The 20,978-nt window shown below is 37.4% G+C and overlaps 1 long non-coding RNA gene and 8 other non-coding genes across 9 annotated transcripts; 7 read left to right on the forward strand and 2 right to left on the reverse strand.

Moving 5' to 3' along the window:
• The first annotated feature begins 125 nt into the window (after positions 1-125).
• Positions 126-11,541, forward strand: LOC127353274 (uncharacterized). The gene is made up of 2 exons (XR_007881263.1): positions 126-4,374; positions 10,235-11,541. It is a non-coding gene; the product is annotated as an uncharacterized LOC127353274 (long non-coding RNA).
• Positions 2,749-2,889, forward strand: LOC127353973 (U4 spliceosomal RNA). Its single transcript, XR_007881409.1, has one exon. It is a non-coding gene; the product is annotated as a U4 spliceosomal RNA (small nuclear RNA).
• Positions 3,772-3,912, forward strand: LOC127353984 (U4 spliceosomal RNA). The gene has a single exon (XR_007881419.1). It is a non-coding gene; the product is annotated as a U4 spliceosomal RNA (small nuclear RNA).
• Positions 4,722-4,862, forward strand: LOC127353974 (U4 spliceosomal RNA). The gene has a single exon (XR_007881410.1). It is a non-coding gene; the product is annotated as a U4 spliceosomal RNA (small nuclear RNA).
• LOC127353977 (U4 spliceosomal RNA) lies at positions 6,561-6,701 on the reverse strand. Its single transcript, XR_007881412.1, has one exon. It is a non-coding gene; the product is annotated as a U4 spliceosomal RNA (small nuclear RNA).
• Positions 7,505-7,645, reverse strand: LOC127353995 (U4 spliceosomal RNA). Its single transcript, XR_007881430.1, has one exon. It is a non-coding gene; the product is annotated as a U4 spliceosomal RNA (small nuclear RNA).
• Positions 8,634-8,774, forward strand: LOC127353976 (U4 spliceosomal RNA). The gene has a single exon (XR_007881411.1). It is a non-coding gene; the product is annotated as a U4 spliceosomal RNA (small nuclear RNA).
• Positions 9,630-9,770, forward strand: LOC127354007 (U4 spliceosomal RNA). The gene has a single exon (XR_007881436.1). It is a non-coding gene; the product is annotated as a U4 spliceosomal RNA (small nuclear RNA).
• Positions 10,581-10,721, forward strand: LOC127354018 (U4 spliceosomal RNA). Its single transcript, XR_007881446.1, has one exon. It is a non-coding gene; the product is annotated as a U4 spliceosomal RNA (small nuclear RNA).
• Positions 11,542-20,978: the final 9,437 nt, after the last annotated feature.

The following is a 20,978-nucleotide window of genomic DNA, read 5'->3' on the forward strand; positions in this document are numbered from 1 at the left end:
AGAAAAACGCCTTGTATTTCAATTTTAATTTTTGTATTTTAAAACGAAAATCAAATAACCACTCGTTTTCTGTCTTTTAATATCCGTTTCTGAAAGGAAAATCCAATGACCAAAACATACACGGACCGTCCCTCCTGCTTTAAGGAGCATATCTTGTATTGCACTTCTTTTGCTTTTAAGCTCTCCTTTTTCAGTTTTAATATCGTTCCTAGTTGTTCCTGATACTGACTTATACTCTCAAGAAGCACCCAGTAATTTTGCATCCAGTAGATTTGCACTGCACTTAAATCATTTACCAATCAGGGACTTTATTGGAGCAAAACATGTATTGCTGCCGCTATCTCTGTCACCATGTGTTGTGTTACTTGTTATGAATATTTGTAGAAGAGTCAATTAACGTCTTTCAATAACTACAATTACTAGGTGCTCTCGAGGTGTCTTGTTTTGCCATGATCTTATTGATGAAACGTTTTCTTTTGAAGGTATCTGTCAGTCATCGGCTTTGTCATCAACATGGACACATTGTTGATAACGATTCCTGACCTGCTCCAAGTTCAGCGTTATGTCTGCACATACCGCCTCAGTCAGGATCACTTGGAGCTTTTGTTCTATTCTGTCAGGGCATCAGGTAGAATTTGCACATTTATAATTAGTCTTTTTAGTCCGTGGGCCAGACCGGATATTGGTACCTTCTGGGTGGGCAAATTCTAGTAGAGATTTTTTTATACCTATACATCCCTAGTTTACAGTATGTTTTGATGTGATAGACCTCTCAGACTGGTCACCTATTGGTGGCTATCACCTCATGAAGTAACCCACCCCCTAAAGTAAACAGCACATCAAACACCAGTGCGCATCTTTTTATAGCCTTCCTGTGGAAGGAACATGGTTGTACAGTTATTACCTTACTTACCATTTATAGACTACCTGTGGGAAAAAATGGTTATACAGTTTCCTTACTTACCCTCAGAAGATATATATTTTATGACTCTGACTGTCCCCATTAAACATCTCTGTAATGTAAGTGTGTAAATGTTTTAGATTCTTTTTAGGAGGCTGGAATAACAATCCAACTGCAGGGCAGTTTCAAGGCATTTTCCGCCGTCTGATGGTCCGTTGTGGTGTCTCACCAAGTGGGTCAGGCAACTGTGTCCCCTTCAGCTGCAGACATGCACTCTGCTTTAATGACAGAGGAAGAGCTCATGTCCCCATTTGCAAACATTTCTGCAGTCATAGTGACCACAGTTACCTGCCCACCCGCTTTGGAGGTCTTGTGGACAATGCCCTTGTCTACATTTCAGGGTTTGTTGTCAGAAAAATTCTGAAAAAACTGTCCTGTGAGGTGTGCCATGCAAGCGTTGTCACAGCTGCTGTACCCTGATCCTTTGACCAGAGCTACCACCTGCTTGAGCTTGAAAACAATGGTGGGCTGATGATCCCCTCAGAGGGAACAGTGAAGGTGGTCAGAGCAGCAGAGCGTGTGATTCGACAAAACTCAAAAAAACAAGGTGTCAGTGTGTCCTTCGTCAACCGTTTCGTTCGGGCAGAGATTGGTTCAGAGGATGTGTTCTTACTCGGGGAGCACATTGCAGAAACCCAATTCGGAATTGAGAACCATCATTTCATGCTTGTGTCATTTGTGGTGTCTGTATTTCACAAAGTAAGGCTGCACCACATCGCAAAATTAACTACTCGGGAGTTACAGAATGCCAGCATATGCAAGAAGCTGTGCAAAACAGTTCTTTCTCAAGGGGTTCCCAGCCCCAGTTGCAATGTTTACGCAACAAAGTTTTTAGCAGTTCCTGGGTGTGGCTTAGTGCAGGGGATTTCACCCCAAGGAATAAAATCAGTTACTCATTAGGAGACAAGTTACCTATTTATTTTAAGTTAAACATTATAGGACACACATATCTAGTGTCCTTGTTAGATATGATGTTGATGTCACACAAACTGTCTATAGTTTAGGTTAGCGATGATTTCACAACTGCACCAAATTGAGCATCAGTGGTACTGTTTACAATGTACACAAACACTTGTTACAATGTTATGACATCAGATAGTTTACACCTAAACAAATGCACGTGTGTGAGTGAGTGAGTGAGTGAGTGAGGAGAGAGAGAGAGAGAGAGAGAGATAAATTCAAATGAACAATCAAACTTTTTTCTTCAGTCTATGAGGCGTCTATGTATATTATTTATTATGTGTATGTGTTAAAGGACAGCAAGCGTTCTTTTATGTTATTTTATGTTCTCACTTCCTGGTCTGTAAACCACCATTCATACATTTTGTATAAATATTAAATACTTGCATTAAACCTACAGTGTTTTATATAAGAAGTCTATGAGGTGATACAGTAATTTTTGAACGGTTTTATGAATAAAAATCAGACTAGAGAGGGCGGGACAAATATAGAGGTGCAGCTCAGAATAGTTAGTCTTATATTTACCTTTACAAAAACAAATAAAAAACCCCTAGTCTCATCCTCCTACCCAACTACAATCAGAGGCATGTTGATGTAAACATGCAAGTCACATCCATAATCAACATTTAAACCTACATAAACAACAGTAGTAATATAGATAGACAGTAACAGTTTAACTCTGTCATTTAACTTACACCTTTTAACTAAACAATCACAATTAAAGTCATATCCGTATATTTTACTGTCATTCTACTGTATGCATGTTAAGACCCTAACAGAGGGGGCTGTAGGCCTTAGTGACACCCCCTCCGTACCTCTTACTCTTCAGCTTTGCGCAGTGGCAGTATCGTAGCCTATGAGGTTTATCCGAGGCGTGATTATTGCTGGTTGAAAACTTTACCCAATACCCCGCCTAGACGACTTGAAATATAGTCGGCGACGGCAATTTTTGACGGTCTCTAAGGAGACTCATGTGTTGTTTAATATAAACTTAAATACTGTTAAACTACTTATTTTATCACATGGTGAAAATACAACGTGATTAAGATATAATTTTCCTCCTACAGTGTGTCTCTATTCTTGTAATTCTTGATCGTAATGCAGGACTTCATCCATGTTTATATTTCAGTGTAATAACTGGTCATTTAAGTGTTTTGATTTCAGTCCACTGAAAGTAAATCTGTAGTTTCAATATGTTCTGTTATGTTTATATGTTTAACTCACTGTTAAAATGAGACTGATAATTGGTTAAGGTAAAACATGGCATACTCAGAAGAGTTAGGACCATATATATACATATATATTATATATATATGTATATATATATATATATATATATTTATTATTATGTCTGTGGTCAGAACTTATTATCGTGCCCAGTGTGGTTGTGTTCAGGGACCCATAAATAAAGACGTACACCGGGTACGTCACGTCCGTGTAGAAGTTATCTCACTTGTTGTGTATTTATTTAACGTTGTAGGTGAGTTTTTATGTTATATTGTTCGTTGTTTGTGACTTTAGTTGTTACTAGTTAACTACACTAAGTTACTATATAATTCATTCATCATAATATGTTACATAACGGCCGTTTGGTTACTCGGTTACACTTCGGGACTCTTTAGCATTTCCTTTTTGTCTATCCTGTCTTCTACATATGAACTGCTCCCATTTTTAAATACAGCTTTATAAAGTACACATGGCTCCTCTTCGGAGATGTTATGTTTGACCTTTCTACACAATAATAACGATCCATATGAAACTCGTACATTTGAAACCACGCCCATGAATGAAACCCTAACAGAGAGGTGTGTGTCCCGGAGACACCACCATGGCGTTTCCAGTCAGTCTTCAGCTTTGCGCAGTGGCAGTATCGTAGCCTATGAGGTTTATCCGAGGCGCGATTATTGCTAGTTGAAAACTTTACCCAATACCCCGCCTAGACGACTTGAAATATAGTCGGCGACGGCAATTTTTGACGGTCTCTAAGGAGACTCATAAACTGTTGAAGTAAAAGATTATTCAATGACTTCAATGTTAGAGATTTCTGTAAAATTTTAGAGAATAATCTAACAGAAGATATTACACCGTGCTTTAGATTAAGTCTGTTTTTGTAATACAATGTGATATTCTCTATTCTTGTAGTCTCCGAGCATAATGCAGGACTTCACCCATATCTGTGTTTCAGTGTAATAACTTTTTTTTCCTTTTACTGTTTTGATTTGGGAATTTCTGCCAGTGAAAGTAAATCTATAGTTTCAATTTGTTGTGTTATGTTTATATGTTTAACTCACTGTTAAAATGCGACTGATAATTGGTTAAAGTAAAAAAAAAAAGAATAATAAAGACATTAAATACTTGCATTAAACCTATAGTGTTTTATATAGAAGTCTATGAGGTGATACAGTATTTTTTAAATCAAAATCAGGCTAGAGAGGGCGGGACAAATAATAGAGGTGTAACTCAGAATAGTTAGTCTTATATTTACCTTTAAAAAAACGAATAAAAAAACCTCTTTGGAGAGTGACTCTAGTCTCATCCTCCTACCCAGATACAATCAGAGGCATGTTGATGTAAACAAAGTCACATCCGTAATCAACATTTAAACCCACATAAACAACAGTGGTAATATAGATAGACAGTAACAGTTTAACTCTGTCATTTAACTTACACCTTTTAACTAAACAATCACAATTAAAGTCATATCCGTATATTTTACTGTCATTCTACTGTATGCATGTTAAGACCCTAACAGAGGGGGCTGTAGGCCTTAGTGACACCCCCTCCGTACCTCTTACTCTTCAGCTTTGCGCAGTGGCAGTATCGTAGCCTATGAGGTTTATCCGAGGCGTGATTATTGCTGGTTGAAAACTTTACCCAATACCCCGCCTAGACGACTTGAAATATAGTCGGCGACGGCAATTTTTGACGGTCTCTAAGGAGACTCATCAAGTGTTCAAAAATAATACCATAAATAATTTAACTGGAAGAAAGCATTGGTCAGCTCTGATCTGTTATACAACAGAAGAAATCATAAGTGCTACATAAACTATAAGCCCATAAAAATTAGCCTATATAATGTATAGTATGCAGTAGTCTTGAAGCTTTTCTATTTTTTGTCAATTCAATTTTTAACATATTTGTGGTGATCATTCACCATGCTTTGTTAGTAGTACCTCAGCTCTCCATAGGGGGACATTTATTTTCATTCTGTATAGTTTGACTGGTGTCTGCAGTCCCTGTAACATTATTTTCCTTTTGTAAAAGACTCAGACCACTAAGGCCATAATATCAGTAGGCGTAATGCAACACTAATGTAACATAGTTAAAGGAACCATTCCTCACACTACTGTATACTATACACTAGATAATATAATGCATACATACATTACCCTTTTTACTTGGAGGTATAAACCTTTAAATAAAGAACTTGCATCTTTAATGTGGTGTTAAACATCCAGAATGTGTCAACATTTTTCTCATAAACTGTTCAAATATAATGACATTAAAACAACTTCTCTACTAGAAATCATTGAAAGACTTGTATGTGATATATAGCAGATGAAATTACACCGTGCTTTAGATTAAGTCTGTTTTTGTAATACAGTGTGATATCCTCTATTCTTGTAGTCTCCGAGCATAATGCAGGACTTCACCCATATCTGTGTTTCAGTGTAATAACTTTATTTTCATTTTACTGTTTTGATTTGGGAATTACTGCCAGTGAAAATAAATCTATAGTTTCAATTTGTTGTGTTATGTTTATATGTTTAACTCACTGTTAAAATGTGACTGATAATTGGTTAAATTAAAATAAAAAAAGAATAATAAAGATATTAAATACTTGCATTAAACCTATAGTGTTTTATATAGAAGTCTATGAGGCGATACAGTATTTTTAAAATCAAAATCAGGCTAGAGAGGGCGGGACAAATAATAGAGGTGTAACTCAGAATAGTTAGTCTTATATTTACCTTTAAAAAAACGAATAAAAAAACCTCTTTGGAGAGTGACTCTAGTCTCATCCAGTCGAAACCAAATCCGGAGTACCTCCTACCCAACTAAAGCTAGAACTCCAAGACTAAAACATCTTTCAAGGAAGTGGAGAAATATTTCTGTAATGAGTGCTGTGATCCACTAGAGGGTGTTCAAAGACAGCAAGCGTTCTTTTATGTTCTCACTTCCTGGTCTGTAAACCACCAGTCATACATTTGGTATAGATATATAAATACTTGCATTAAACCTATATAGTGTTTTATATAAAAAGTCTAAGACATCAACTTGAGGACAAAATGTTCACTTGCTGCCTAATATATCCCACCCACTGACAGGTGCTATGATACCCAGGTAATCAGTGTTATTCACTTCACCTGTCAGTGCTCATAATGTAATGGCTGATCGGTGTATATGTCTATGGTCCTGACTCTTCTGAGTGACTGAAATGCGCAAATCAAAACCCTTCAATGACCATGACATAGACAGGTGAAGTCCTGTATTATGCTCGGCGACTACAAGAATAAAGGATGTCACAGGGAAACAAGAACTACTTATTGAGCAGCACAGGATATTAAGCCCTGAAGTAAATACAAAATCAACTATTTTAATCATGTCTTAAATAGTTTTACTTTAAACAACACATGAGTCTCCCTAGAGACCGTCAAAAATTGCCGTCGCCGACTATATTTCAAGTCGTCTAGGCGGGGTATTGGGTAAAGTTTTCAACCAGCAATAATCACGCCTCGGATAAACCTCATAGGCTACGATACTGCCACTGCGCAAAGCTGAAGAGTAAGAGGTACGGAGGGGGTGTCACTAAGGCCTACAGCCCCCTCTGTTAGGGTCTTAACATGCATACAGTAGAATGACAGTAAAATATACGGATATGACTTTAATTGTTTAGTTAAAAGGTGTAAGTTAAATGACAGAGTTAAACTGTTACTGTCTATCTATATTACCACTGTTGTTTATGTAGGTTTAAATGTTGATTACGGATGTGACTTTGTTTACATCAACATGCCTCTGATTGTATCTGGGTAGGAGGATGAGACTAGAGTCACTCTCCAAAGAGGTTTTTTTATTCGTTTTTTTAAAGGTAAATATAAGACTAACTATTCTGAGTTACACCTCTATATTTGTCCCGCCCTCTCTAGCCTGATTTTGATTTAAAAAATACTGTATCACCTCATAGACTTCTATATAAAACACTATAGGTTTAATGCAAGTATTTAATGTCTTTATTATTCCTTTTTTTTTTTACTTTAACCAATTATCAGTCACATTTTAACAGTGAGTTAAACATATAAACATAACACAACAAATTGAAACTATAGATTTACTTTCACTGGCAGAAATTCCCAAATCAAAACAGTAAAATGAAAAAAAAGTTATTACACTGAAACACAGATATGGGTGAAGTCCTGCATTATGCTCGGAGACTACAAGAATAGAGAATATCACACTGTATTACAAAAACAGACTTAATCTAAAGCACGGTGTAATATCTTCTGTTAGATTATTCTCTAAAATTATACAGAAATCTCTAACATTGAAGTCATTGGATAATATTTTACTTCAACAGTTTATGAGTCTCCTTAGAGACCGTCAAAAATTGCCGTCGCCGACTATATTTCAAGTCGTCTAGGCGGGGTATTGGGTAAAGTTTTCAACTAGCAATAATCGCGCCTCGGATAAACCTCATAGGCTACGATACTGCCACTGCGCAAAGCTGAAGACTGACTGGAAACGCCATGGTGGTGTCTCCGGGACACACACCTCTCTGTTAGGGTTTCATTCATGGGCGTGGTTTCAAATGTACGAGTTTCATATGGATCGTTATTATTGTGTAGAAAGGTCAAACATAACATCTCCGAAGAGGAGCCATGTGTACTTTATAAAGCTGTATTTAAAAATGGGAGCAGTTCATATGTAGAAGACAGGATAGACAAAAAGGAAATGCTAAAGAGTCCCGAAGTGTAACCGAGTAACCAAACGGCCGTTATGTAACATATTATGATGAATGAATTATGTAGTAACTTAGTGTAGTTAACTAGTAACGACTAAAGTCACAAACAACGAACAATATAACATAAAAACTCACCTACAACGTTAAATAAATACACAACAAGTGAGATAAGTTCTACACGGACGTGACGTACCCGGTGTACGTCTTTATTTATGGGTCCCTGAACACAACCACACTGGGCACGATAATAAGTTCTGACCACAGACATATAAAATAAATGTATACACCGATCAGCCATAACATTACAACCACCTGGGCTTCTCTGGTCGTCTAGCCATCACAATGTGGGCTTTGTCAAAGTCAATACATTTTTAATCAAAATCAGGCTAGAGAGGGCGGGACAAATATAGAGGTGCAGCTCAGAATAGTTAGTCTTATATTTACCTTTACAAAAACAAATAAAAAAACCTCTTTGGAGAGTGACTCTAGTCTCATCCTCTTACCCAAATACAATCAGAGGCATGTTGATGTAAACAAAGTCACATCCGTAATCAACATTTAAACCTACATAAACAACAGTAGTAATATAGATAGACAGTAACAGTTTAACTCTGTCATTTAACTTACACCTTTTAACTAAACAATTAAAGTCATATCCGTATATTTTACTGTCATTCTACTGTATGCATGTTAAGACCCTAACAGAGGGGGCTGTAGGCCTTAGTGACACCCCCTCCGTACCTCTTACTCTTCAGCTTTGCGCAGTGGCAGTATCGTAGCCTATGAGGTTTATCCGAGGCGTGATTATTGCTGGTTGAAAACTTTACCCAATACCCCGCCTAGACGACTTGAAATATAGTCGGCGACGGCAATTTTTGACGGTCTCTAAGGAGACTCATGTGTTGTTTAACATAAATACGGATTCTATTAACGTACCAAGATGAAAATATGGTGGAAGTACAACGTGATTAAGATATAATTTTCCTCCTACAGTGTGTCTCTATTCTTGTAATTCTTGATCGTAATGCAGGACTTCATCCATGTTTATATTTCAGTGTAATAACTGGTCATTTAAGTGTTTTGATTTCAGTCCACTGAAAGTAAATCTGTAGTTTCAATATGTTCTGTTATGTTTATATGTTTAACTCACTGTTAAAATGAGACTGATAATTGGTTAAGGTAAAACATGGCATACTCAGAAGAGTCAGGACCATATATATACATATATATATATATATTTATTATTATGTCTGTGGTCAGAACTTATTATCGTGCCCAGTGTGGTTGTGTTCAGGGACCCATAAATAAAGACGTACACCGGGTACGTCACGTCCGTGTAGAACTTATCTCACTTGTTGTGTATTTATTTAACGTTGTAGGTGAGTTTTTATGTTATATTGTTCGTTGTTTGTGACTTTAGTCGTTACTAGTTAACTACACTAAGTTACTATATAATTCATTCATCATAATATGTTACATAACGGCCGTTTGGTTACTCGGTTACACTTCGGGACTCTTTAGCATTTCCTTTTTGTCTATCCTGTCTTCTACATATGAACTGCTCCCATTTTTAAATACAGCTTTATAAAGTACACATGGCTCCTCTTCGGAGATGTTATGTTTGACCTTTCTACACAATAATAACGATCCATATGAAACTCGTACATTTGAAACCACGCCCATGAATGAAACCCTAACAGAGAGGTGTGTGTCCCGGAGACACCACCATGGCGTTTCCAGTCAGTCTTCAGCTTTGCGCAGTGGCAGTATCGTAGCCTATGAGGTTTATCCGAGGCGCGATTATTGCTAGTTGAAAACTTTACCCAATACCCCGCCTAGACGACTTGAAATATAGTCGGCGACGGCAATTTTTGACGGTCTCTAAGGAGACTCATAAACTGTTGAAGTAAAATATTATCCAATGACTTCAATGTTAGAGATTTCTGTATAATTTTAGAGAATAATCTAACAGAAGATATTACACCGTGCTTTAGATTAAGTCTGTTTTTGTAATACAGTGTGATATCGTCTATTCTTGTAGTCTCCGAGCATAATGCAGGACTTCACCCATATCTGTGTTTCAGTGTAATAACTTTTTTTTCATTTTACTGTTTTGATTTGGGAATTTCTGCCAGTGAAAGTAAATCTATAGTTTCAATTTGTTGTGTTATGTTTATATGTTTAACTCACTGTTAAAATGCGACTGATAATTGGTTAAATAAAAAAAATTAAAAAAAATAATAAAGACATTAAATACTTGCATTAAACCTATAGTGTTTTATATAGAAGTCTATGAGGTGATACAGTATTTTTTAAATCAAAATCAGGCTAGAGAGGGCGGGACAAATATAGAGGTGTAACTCAGAATAGTTAGTCTTATATTTACCTTTAAAAAAACAAATAAAAAACCTCTTTGGAGAGTGACTCTAGTCTCATCCTCCTACCCAGATACAATCAGAGGCATGTTGATGTAAACAAAGTCACATCCGTAATCAACATTTAAACCCACATAAACAACAGTGGTAATATAGATAGACAGTAACAGTTTAACTCTGTCATTTAACTTACACCTTTTAACTAAACAATCACAATTAAAGTCATATCCGTATATTTTACTGTCATTCTACTGTATGCATGTTAAGACCCTAACAGAGGGGGCTGTAGGCCTTAGTGACACCCCCTCCGTACCTCTTACTCTTCAGCTTTGCGCAGTGGCAGTATCGTAGCCTATGAGGTTTATCCGAGGCGTGATTATTGCTGGTTGAAAACTTTACCCAATACCCCGCCTAGACGACTTGAAATATAGTCGGCGACGGCAATTTTTGACAGTCTCTAAGGAGACTCACATTATGTCTAAATAAAATACAATATGCTCTAAGTAGTGTAGAGTAAGGGGTGAATGTAAACCTTGAGATTTAATGGAGGACCTTAAGACGCTCCTAATTTCCTAGAGTAACATACCACTTTATGTTCTATATACCTTACACTTGTAGTTTACTGTAAATTTTTTATGTTATAGAAACTATTAGCCTTTAAAATGTGTAGTATGCAGTAGACTTGAAGCTTTTCTATTTTTTGTCAATTCAATTTTTAACGTATTTGTGGTGATCATTCACCATGCTTTGTTAGTAGTACCTCAGCTCTCCATAGGGGGACATTTATTTTCATTCTGTATAGTTTGACTGGTGTCTGCAGTCCCTGTAACATTATTTTCCTTTTGTAAAAGACTCAGACCACTAAGGCCATAATATCAGTAGGCGTAATGCAACACTAATGTAAGATAGTTAAAGGAACCATTCCTCACACTACTGTATACTATACACTAGATAATATAATGCATACTTACATTACCCTTTTTACTTGAAGGTATAAACCTTTAAATACAGAACTTGCACCTTTAATGTGGTATTAAACCTTTTTCTGTACTCACTCATATTTTGCTTTACCTGTATGTATTTTTAGTCACTGCTATTGACTTGAAATCAATAACCTTAAATAGATATTATATTTGTCACAGTGCAGTGTACTCTCCAGAACAGCAGAGGGCACTCTGGAACAAAATATGGGATGGTGAATGTGAGGAGAAAATAAACTGTAGAGGAACATACACTTGTTTCTGCTTAAAATCATTAAACACAAGTTAATTTGTTTACTAGCCAAATTTATAGATGATTTTAATGAATTAAAACAATCGGGTGTCGGAATCTGAAAGTTTTACTTTTCTTTTGATTATGATGATTGCTGCATCATGAAAGAGCTTAAGAGTTCACTGTGATTGAGACGCTCTTTCTAAAGTGAAAGTAACATTTGTGCAGTCATGTTTTACCACCCTGTAGAGAACTGTAATTGCAGTGATTTCTGATTAGACGTGGGGTGGGTTTTTTTAGGCAGTCACAGGGGTGGAGGGGTAATCAAGTCTTCTCATTAGGCAGATGAGCTCAAAGCCTCTTGTCACCCTGTAAACACTCTCCAACACCCTTGCTGTCATACAAGCACACTTCCTCACACTCTTCTAACTTGTAACTGACAGTTTTTTCCCAACCTAATCAAAATTGTAGCTCTCACTTCCAAAATAGTAGATATTTAACTTTAGGAAATTGTATCAGCCAGGAGTACGATTCAAGTTTTTTTTCCTCCATTTTTATCTATTGCAGTTAATGAAGTATTTTCTAATATTGTATTGCAGTGCAACCTGTTTAATTATTCTAACCCAATAAGGCATTTTGGTCACATTCAGTTGAATTGGGGTTACTGCTTCCAGTATTCATTAGAATTCATTGCTATCTGAGGAATTGTACCACAATCAATGTCAGTCGACTTCCAGTAAAATTTGTTTTAAGTTGTCTACACGTATATTTTCAACTGTATTTTATTATTTTGGCCTGATTCTGAGCAATCATTACTCTGGGTTCAGTTCAGTAATGTGATTATTGTGATCCAGCAGCTTGTAATATATCTTTCCCCAACCCTGGTAATCAAATTGTGGGTAATGGATCATGCTTTTAGACAAATGGAGCACTTGGTTGTCTTTATCAAAGGTGAAACTAAGGCTTTGAATGCACTTGCTTTTATTATCTGTTACACACATCCACCGTGCACTGGTCAGTCAGCACCAAATGGAGTTCCAGTGTTGATGTTGCTTGTGTGTGGTCCTTTTGACCTGCATATGACCCACTGTTTTCTATATGTAAAGATGTAATTATTAAGACAAATTATATAAGATAAGCAGGAGCAATTCGTCCTTTACAGCACATTTGACATCTCTCAAACTCTGACCTTTTCGAAATGTTACTGACGGTTTTTAAATCTGTCAGAAATTAAATGGCAAGATGAGGCATTGTTCTATGTAAGCGACAGCTGGAGACATAAACAAATAAATTGCACAGCATCACAGAACTAGTTCCTAGGTAACCATGTGACAGTGCCGACAATTGCTATGGAAACCAGCGTATTCTCTCTCTCTCTCTCTCTCTCTCTCTCTCTCTCTCTCTCTCTCTCTCTCTCTCTCTCTCCATCTCTCTCCATCTCTCTCCGTCTCACTCCGTCTCTCAGTTCTTTCAGGAAATGTGTGAGAATATTCCCTTTCCTGTGAATTGGTTTTAGTTTCCAGCTTTGACAGTTGTGGAGGAAGACACCGTCACGTCATAGAAAGTAATTTACCCTCATACTTTGTTGAAGCTGTAGAATAAATTCAGGCAGGCTGATAAACCAAATGCTATACACCAGTGGGTAAAACATGGTTAATAATAAATTTCACTGGAAGAGCTGACAAAGCTCTCTAAAATATGAACATTACCATGCAATTAACTGCCCTGCTTTCACGCTTTTTTTGCCAACTAGTATCATATGAAAACTGTAATTAGCTTTTTAAATTCTGTTACAAATGAAGACATTTTTCAAGATCAGAATAAATAAAAACTAGTTTTAATAATTTTCCTTAGATCTTTTGTTCGTCAAGCTAATTTGCAGTCTGCTTTGCAGCAGGTCTTTTGTTTAGATTCTGTTTGTCACAAATCCAGTTACAACTCGATTTTCTAAATGGAAAACCAGGCTTCTCTTCAAAGAGTGAGACATCACAGCCTATTCTAAAAAAGCAGGTGCAAATCTGAAAGAGATGCTTTGATTTGCGGCCAATTATGGACATCCTTGTTGCATCACCTTTATGTGAGTACTCTTCCTCTTTCCCCACTGCTGATCAGAAGAATTAGCCCATTATTCTTGGTAGATAACCAGAAATGTTGAGATCACACGAATGAACAGAAACCTCATAAGTTATCAAGTTATTCAACACACCCAATTAAACTTGTTCCAATCCTCTAATGCCATCTCCCTCTTAATCACTGTGCGGTGTACAAGGGGTTGCCCCCAATTAGCTAGCTCCTGTGACACCCTGACACCCCGCCGCATCCAGATTGTTTCTCAGCTTCAATTACTTTGAAAACCCTTCAGGCAGAGGTGATTTGTCTCCTCCACTCTTTATTTTATCTGTACTTTAGTCTGTTTCCCCTTCTTTTGATTGGTACAGGGTGTCAAAGGAGAGTCCGTCATGTTTAGGAACAAAAGAGCCATAAACTCTTAACAATCGTTATGTTATGTTTTACTGTTTTGTGTGCAATGATTGGAAGTTCTGTGCAGATGAAACAGCTAAAAGTTTCCACATTATATATGTTTTAAGTTCATGCTCAGAGTTTTGCAATATTACAGTCTATCGTGTTTACCTGAGTTGTGATTATTGCAGGCTGACAACATAACCTAATAGTCTGCCATGAAAACTCTGAGAATTAGCAATATTGGATGGTCAAAGAAGAAGCTCTGAACTAGTATTTAGTTATAATCAATTATTCAAGTACAAGTACATAAATATACAAGTACATAACGATCAATCTACTAGTCAAAATGAAGAAACATCTAAATCAGTTTAACTTCTTCTCTTACTGCTGTCACTGAGGTCTGTTTAGTCTGGCATCATTCTGCCAACAGCCCTACAGCAGGATCTGGTACAGCAGTTTCTTGCTGTGGTCTCTTCCCCTAATCACTTGTGGTTACAGGCCTTTAAACTGATCATTTTACAGAAAATAAAACACTTGAATGTCTCGAATGTCTTTGGTTGACCATCATAAAAATGAACCAAAATGGTAAAACGTCTGTTAAGTTAAGTGAGGTGGTGTGATTTCACTACCAGAATCAAACAGGTTTAGTACATTCAGTGTTGTTAAGTTTTGGACCATTGTGGGGACTTTCAGACACTCTTCATGGTCCAATCCTGCTGCATATTTCTTTTTTTTCTTATTATGTAAAGCTAATCCTTCTAATTAGCTCAGCAGTGAACAATGGATATTCACACTGTATGTAATTGCAATGGGATGTCCATAACTGAACTCCTCTATTTCATGCTATTTCATAAGGCCTCTACTGATGAAGGACAGTCAGAATATCAAAAGTATGAGTAGTTTATACATTTTGCAGGTTGATAGAGTTTGAGATAGGGATGTCCTGAGCCGATCCTGAGCTTTCAGCAGATCCTGGCATATTTTACTGGCTCAGTATAACCTAAAAGCCAAACAAAATCTGATCATTTTACTGATCCCACTGTGTTTTGTCAACATCAGTCTGCTAGTGTTGCAGCACTGCTCTCCTTAATGATAGCCAGGCTCTACACTACAAGCAGTTTGCTCTGTATGTGAGTGAAAATCACTGTGTGTGAATGTGGATAATTATTTGGGCGATTCTGTTCTGACATCTGTTATGGCAAAATATAGAGTTTTGCTAAAGTCCAATGGCAATTCATATGTTTCTCTCTTTTTTAGCAAAGTGCAGTGTAGAAAACATTCAAGTAGCAACTCATTTTTAGCCAGCTCTGAATGCTGCCTTCACAGGTTAAAATGACAAGCGTTGGTGGCAGATGGTCATATCAGCTGTTGATAATGAATGTTAATTCTGTGAGTACCTTGATGACAGGCCGAAGTTAAATTAATCTCTTCTTGGGTTCACGTGCTTTCTGCAAGCATGACTGACACAAACACTGGTGAGGGGTTTTGTAGTTCCAGCAACTCCTCTAGAGTGATACATGCAAGTCATTTTTCATATTAATTACTTAAACTTGAGGAAAATAAGATTTAGAATTTAGAAGGCTACATATGTGCCTTAAATGTATCATGTTTAATCAACATTTAGGCAACATTAGGTTAGGTAAATATAGGTATGGGATCAGACTTGTACAGCTAGCACAATATTAAAGGACTCAAAATTAAAGAGCCAAAAACATTACTAATTTGACATTGAAAGTCAGTTTATATTAGTGAGCTTGGATGCTCGTATACATGTATCAGTGTATTGTTTGACAGAAAAGGGAACCCCGGCTCCTTCAGACCATTAGAAGCAGAGCCCTGGTAGCCTCCAGTGGCCCGCGGCTCTTAGAAATAGCTTTTTAAAAGGTACCAGTCTCGCCTGTTTCCTCAGGATCCAGGTGCTTTTAATTGGATTTCTTTGACAAGATTATTGCCTGCTCTCGGGCCAAGTGTGCCTGTATAGTCACTTTTCTTAAGTAAACTTAATACTTAACTTTAATACCACAGTTTTTGAAAAATTTGAGCCCACCGCCATTTTGTACATTCACCTTCACTAAGGGATAAATTAAAACCCTCAATGTATAGACAGTATAAAAGCATCTATTCCCTGGAATCCAGCCCCCTCAAATGTATTGTGACCTTCTTCAAAGAAACTGACTTAAGGAAGAGCTTGTACTGAACTGGCAGTGAGTTATATCAACCAGCCTTGTAATCCCTTAGAAAATGGCTCTTTCAAAAATCCTATTATAATGGTGTAGCAGGCCCAACCCAGGTCAAAGCAATTAGTCAGAGAAAAGCGAGCAACATTTCTCTGTCTAATGGGCATATTAATTGATAAAGACAAAGAGTAAGATCGTATCATGCCAATTTGAATGTCTTATTGTTTAGGATAATTGTGCTAGGCTACCCGGTGCCCATCAAAGACCAGAGTATTTCACAAGGACAGTTAATACGTAGGTCATTGTTTATACTTGCACAATAACATTATTTTCAAATGAATGCAGTATAGTTTAAAAAATTCGGTATTTAATGAATTTTGAAATGGCAGACTAACAAGGCAAGTCGGTGCTCCAATTTATAAGAGAATATAGAGAATGTTCAATTAGAAAGGTTTATGCCATTTGTTATTGCAAAGAGTGTCAATGTAATCCAAGTAAATTGTAATCCTCTGACTTCCAGTTTGAAACATCCTGAAAATTTTAAATATGGAGAAAGTGCAGTTCACAAGTTCACTCTGTCAAACAAGGTTTAGTTATATGTTTATTAAACGTGAGAATACAGTCTGTTCACGTAAAGGTTGATGTAACTTCTACACAGTAGTCACCCTGTGAGATATGAATTATGTTCAGATTATGAGGGCCAATTGTAAGTGCTGGGTCCTCAATGGTATTCTGTCATAGTACTGCCAAGAGGCTCTGCAATAATCGAGTGATAGCAAAGTATGAAGTCAGACATACAGGCTACTTTTCTCAGGGTTCAGCTGGGGAATTTTAACAAGGTACAGGAGGTTGGGACATCAGGTGGGAGTTTATTAAGGCACTACTTCTGACTGCACTGTGTCATGCCCCTCATGCTGTGTCTCATCTGTTCTCATCTTGCGAGTTGTTAAAGCCAGCTAAAAATGGGCCCTGGTGTTGCTTGCACTAATCTAACACCGTACAATTTTTGAGGAACATCGGGACGTTGAACAAATTGGAGTGCGAGGTCCCCACCCTGCCAAACTCCAAATGTATCGAGGGTGAAAAACTTCTGACTTGAGACAAATTATTACTCACTTCGGAGTATGAGTAGTCATTGATCAATTTCTCTTTGTTTTTTTAAGATAAAAAAGAAGGTAATACAGAGTTTGCACAAAGTCATATCTGAACATACTGATCTACATATATAATGTTTAAACAGGTTTGACTGGTGGTGTTAACGGTGCAGATGTTTAGGAAGCTTCTACAAGTTCCTGAAAGACTGCAGGAATGCCCGAGAGGCCCAACTCTAAAGCACTGCTGCGATTTATTAGCACTCCTTTTGTTAAGAGCTACTGTGTTACAGAGGCAAAGCTAAATATTACAGAAAGTTGACTTAAATAAGCCATTATTCCCAACCAAAATGCACTTCATTAGTGACAAAGGCAGGAAAGCTGTTTCAAGAAACTTTATGTCCTTGCCAAAAAGTACGTTGCTATTCCTGCCACCGCCGTGCCTGCAGAGACAGTTTTACACTGCGGGGTATGTGGTTAACAGACTTCTGATGCCTTGGCCAAGAATGTGCTTGTTTTCTTTCACAAAACATAGGCTCGAACATTGCAAAAAAGTGTTCTTCATTAGACCTACATGCTGTCATTTTTGTGATGTACTTCAGAGACACCCAACACAACATTTGGACTCAAAAAATGTGTTTACTACGAATTAAAGTGCAAGGAACCAAGAGTGTTAAGTTATGAAAGACATACAGTCTTTCTAAATTCTTGTTCACTTTCCATTCATAATGCTTTTAGTACCATAAGAGGAAAATCCAGCAGTAGGTCTGCGATGATGACAAGTGTTCTACTATACACAGGATTTTTTTCGCTTAATTTAATTTGTGTTAATCTTAGCACTTAATCCACTTTAACATTTATATCGTATGCATAATTCATACTGATGCAGAATGCGTAATATAGCCGGGCAAGTACATCCCCACTGATGTTATGGTGGTTTTCCCCATGAAACATAATTAGAGCCATCGGAAGTGCAAGTCATCTCTTCTTCCGTACAAATTAAATTTAGAGGACATAATCATATATTTTCCTTTGTTGCCAGCTAAATGAGTCTCCTCCGGGTCCAGCAGGTCTTGAGACTGCCATAGTATTTATTTGGAGGTCACATGATGGTCCACAATAAAAAAAGCAGAGACCTTTTACTGAGGCTACACAAAAGAGAGGCCAGTATCATCACGACCACTTTTAGTTATCAGCACTGATTGAGATGGAGCATTTTTCCTGCTACTTATTTCTTAAATGTCACAATATCATGCACTATAATGCATCTATTTTTTATTTTATTTTTTTTACTTTTTATCCACACTAGGATTTCTGCAAGCCACTTAGTGTGGATTTATATTTGACTCAAGGTGCTCAACAGCTGTCCTGAGTTACATGATGGAGTACAGTAGTATTTGATTTAGAGTTCAGATTTCAACCACCTCCACAACACCAGATGGATGAATTGAACATCACCAGGCAATATCGTGCTTTAATTATATTCCTCACAGTAATTATGTTTACACTCTTTCATTCACTTTGTGATATAGAGCGACGATGGGAAGGTTTGCCTTGTCTCATTACTGAATAGGACTACTAAGCATGTTTTGATGTCTTTATGTTCTTTTGTTCACCGTGGTAAAACATGGCAACCACAACAAGCAGAAGGTTTGCAGTACAGATGACACTGCTAGATGCGTGTTACTGAAAAAGACAGGGTGACAGAGGTGTCGTCACTATCTACAAACACAAGCGGCCAAAGCTGACCTGTCACAGTTCTTGCGGTCTCCACATTGTTTCTTCTTAGCCTGTGTAGCACCTATGAGTAGTTGAATTTTTGTACATGCTAGCATATTACAGCAGACGAAACCCTCAGCAACACTAGTACACGTACTGGTGCCACACACTGCACACATTTCATTGACCTGAATGATGCAATTTGTACGGCACCCCCTGCCAGAAGTGTGTTTGACTGACAATTTGATTTCAGCTCATTTTGAACATGTCAGGAACCAGTCATGTCTGTAAATGGGAGCTGGCTTTTACTTGCCTAAAATTAGTTGAAAATAACACTCCATAGAAATTCGAAAAGTCTCCAACAGGTTTGCCATTTAATGCTGCTGACTGACTCAGCATGTCGTGATCTTTTGTTAAAGAAAGAATCGTTGTTGGTTGGTGTCAACTTGAACTGTGGGGGCCGACGGTCACTCAATGAAACCATTCAGTTATGACATTTGCTTTACAAAGCTCTTCATTGCCAACACCACTAAGTCAGCTCTATCAGAAAGTTGATCTACTGGGATATGGGGGAATGTCAATGCAGGAACCAGCATGTAGGAATAAGGACTTAGCCGGGTTTATTATTGGATTTCTGTCCTAACCTTCAACCTGTTCCTTTGAGAGTGGTTATTATTTCCCAAAGAGCAGGCTGATCTGGGTCTGTGTCCAGGTCTGGTAGGTCACAAACACCCACACAGAGACCTAGGAGTGATGGAGCATCAGTACATGGTCAACATCCATGACAAATCTCCTGTCAGACAGGTTCTCATTCCACCTACTAAACACGGAGGGCAAAACATTATCTCGGAGGCAAGACTCCAGCATTTTAAGACACAAACAGCTGTACAGGAAACGAAAACAGAGAAAATGACACAAATAGTCTGGACAGTTTTCATTTGAAACAAATATGATTAGGAACCAAAACCCTGCTCTGCAAATGGAAAAAGGCTTTCTAAAAAGCCATAATATTTTAAAACACTGAAAAATCAAACCTCTTGATGCAGACGTGATAAAATATTCCAAACTATTCAACTAAACAGTCATGCACAATGTTTAGGAGCTGGATATTGAAATTATTCCACCTTGTACAAATACAGGGACTTTAATGCCAACTGGAGAGTGTGGAGCATAACAAACCCAGCTGAAAGCTTATGTAACAAATGCTTGTGATGAGTAAAGCCTATGGAACAAATGAGACCCATGCAGTTGGTAATAGTATGAACAGTAAGAGATGCAAACTGTGAAGCGACAACACCATCTGGCCATTCATCTGTTTATACTATATTACTGACAATGTATTTTCTGGGAATCTACTGTAAAATGGGTCATAAGTATATTAAAATGCCCTTTTTGTATTGAAACATTCCTACATTGAAGTGAAATAGCAAAGCTACTCTGACTGGTACTTGTGTTTGGTACATTAGCTTATTTCTGTTACGAGTTTGAAAAGTAATTACACAGCTTTCAATTAAACACTGAAGAAGTTTCTCAGGAGAATCCCATTTACTGAGAGAGACAGTCTGAGTTGTGCTAAATCATCTAGATCAATTACTAATTAGCATCTTAAAATGTGGCATCTTTGGAGTCAACACACTGAACAGGCAAGAAGGCGCCAGAGATAATGTCAGTTCCCATTTTCTACACCTTGATCTGTACTTTGAACACTGAGAAAAAATCAGGTTTATAGTGCTTAACAAACAAGTGTCATCGTATTCTGGTGACAACATTGGCAAAGGACTATACCATTCAACTGTGTCCTTGCTTTTGATCTGGCCTGGAGCTTTTGTCATCTGTTGCTTTCCCCTCTCTACTGTGAAGTGCTGAGTAAAAAGTGAGCACTCAAAAACCAGCAGCAACTTAAATATCAAAGAAGTGGGGTTGTGAGAAATGCGATAAGGTTTTTATTCTCAGACTTGTTGAAAAGTGAGACAGTAATACTCTTCCCTAGCTCCCCAGCTACTGCTTGTGTGGTTTTGAGCAGTGCTGTCTTACCCTAACTCCCTTAAAGGGCTTTTCCAT

This window comes from Dicentrarchus labrax, unplaced genomic scaffold (genome assembly GCF_905237075.1).
Source record: "Dicentrarchus labrax unplaced genomic scaffold, dlabrax2021, whole genome shotgun sequence".
Taxonomy (NCBI): Eukaryota; Metazoa; Chordata; class Actinopteri; family Moronidae; genus Dicentrarchus; species Dicentrarchus labrax.